This window comes from Chrysochloris asiatica, unplaced genomic scaffold (genome assembly GCF_000296735.1).
Source record: "Chrysochloris asiatica unplaced genomic scaffold, ChrAsi1.0 scaffold00151, whole genome shotgun sequence".
NCBI lineage: Eukaryota > Metazoa > Chordata > Mammalia > Afrosoricida > Chrysochloridae > Chrysochloris > Chrysochloris asiatica.
This window is the reverse complement of record NW_006408669.1, coordinates 476,105-478,574: the sequence shown is the minus strand read 5'-3', so window position 1 is coordinate 478,574 and position 2,470 is coordinate 476,105.

The following is a 2,470-nucleotide window of genomic DNA, read 5'->3' as shown; positions in this document are numbered from 1 at the left end:
CAAGTAAACATATTTCTGGAATTCTCTGCTTTCAGTCCAAATCTATCTGATGTTAGCAAAGATATCCCTAGCTCCACATCCTCTTCTGAATCTGACTTGAATTTCTGGAAGTTCTCTGTCCAAGTACTGTTACAACTGGTTTTGAATTATCTTCAGCAAAATTTTATTTGCATGTGATATTAATGATACTGTTTGATGATTTCCTCATTCCACTGGGTCACTCTTTAAAATGGGCAAATATATGGATCTCTTCTCATCAACTGGCCAGGTAACTGTTTTCTATATTTCTTCTTGTATTCCAACTGGGGTGTAAGCCCTGTGTGACACATATGCAGCCATGTATTATGAAAAAGTAGCAAAAGTTGCTGCTGGGTTTTTTCTTTGCGATTTTATAAGCATATATGCCTTGGGTTCCATTCTCTGTGCTTCCATGTCAGATACTCCAACTACTGCATTTCATCATAAATCATGTTACATTGTAAAATGGCATAGACTAGTGAGCTCCTCCGGTGCTGCTTCATTTGTTGGAAGTTTTCACTTTGTGTTCCATCAGTTCCTGGTGCCTTGTTTTTCCCCAGTGCTTCAGTGTACCCTGGACTTCTTTCAGTACTGTCAGTTCCTGGTCATTGAAATGGTTGAAAATAGATCATTTCTTCTGGGTACACTGAGTCTGAGTATCCCCTCCACCTTCTTTTGATGCTTTCTGCATCAGTCAATATGTTGCCCTTAGGATCCATCAATATTGTAAGTTGAGGCTTGAGGCTTGAATTTTTTCTTCAGTTTTTCCAGCTTGAGAAATGCTGAGCCTGTTCTTCCCTTTTGGTTTTCTAATTCAGGGTCTTAGCACATTTCATAATAATATTTGACTTTTCTCTTGCTGCCCTTTGAAATTTTCTGTTCAGCTCCTTTAACTCCTCACATTTACCATTCACTTTCATGTCTCTATGCTCAAGAACAAGTTTCAGAGAGTCTCTTCTGACATTCATTTTGTTTTTTTCTCTCTTTCCTGTCTTTTTAGTGACCTTTTGCTTTTTTGATGTATGATGTTCTTGATGTCATTCCACAACTCTTCTGGTCTTTGGTCACAAGTGTCTAATGCATTAAGTCTATTCTTGACATGATCTCTAAATTCACTTGTGATAGATCCCACGACACATTTAGCCTACAAATATTTGCATGCCTGGCATTGTACTGAAAACTAAACTTATGAGAATGATTGGAGCTACTCGTGGTGGTACAAATGGTTAATCTTTGGGCACCTAACAAAAAAACCCATTCAGAGACCCTCTGAGAAGAAAGGCCTAGTAATCTCTTAACCCAATTCACAGAGATCACTTTGTAAGTCATTGCTTTCTCTAACAACAAATAGTGATTGATCATAGCTATTTGAAAATTATATTCACTGTTAACATAAAAGCAAAGAGAAGAGCTACTGGTTGATATTTATAATCATTCATTGATATCAAACATCAACTAATCTTAGTTTTGTTCCTGTGTCTACACAGGGCATTTCAGGATGCTTATTCATCCTTTTTTGATGCCCTAAACATATTATTATGTATTGATAATGAACTACAAAATTATCAAGATCTAAGATAAATACAGGACCTAAGGAGCCATTTCCTGCGGTCGAAGACTAATATAAGCCATTTTTATAATATAGTACAATTTATGATAAAATTCAGTAATGGAGGTAGGTATGTGACATGGAAAAACAAAGATGAGTCAGATTATTTTTTCAGAGTGTCAAAAAACTACTTTGTTATAAATGGCAACACTGTGTTCAACTCACCCACACCTTGTTTATGAAGATCTAATTCCTATACCACAAATGTCTTCCACCATTGCTATCAGACGCTTGCCTTAAGACTAACTATACCTTGAACTCGTACAAACAAATCATTTCTGTAATAATGAGCAGTGGTGGCTTCCCAGAGCCTCAAGGATCTGCAGAGGGCAAGACATTGCTACAACTGCCCTTTTAGCAGCTGTTGGAAAACACAGCAATCAATTTGTGCTGCTGAAATGGAGTGTCTCACCTTCCTTTCATTTGTTATTTGGGATTTCCACAACCCAGTCAAACTGCCCTGGAAACAATGGCCTTAGCCCTGGCTGCAACTTTGACACAATCTGTCTGCGCTCTCTCCTTGATCAATTAAATCCGAATCTTTTAGGTTGTTGCTGTTAGGTGCCATCAAGTCAGTTCTGTCTCATAACAACCCTGTGTACAGAAAAAAGAAACTGTACAGTTCTGTACCATCCTTTCAATTCCAAGTCACAATGACTTTAAAGGAAAGGGTACAACTATTCTATAGAGTCTTCAAGACTACAAGTCTTTACAGAAGCAAACTGACACATTTTTCTCCTGAAGAGTGGCTGGTGGGTTCAATCTGCCAAAATTTTGGTTAGCAGCCAAGCACTTTAACCATCAGAGCTCCTTCAGGTAGATCTAAGCTTAGGTATTTTTAAA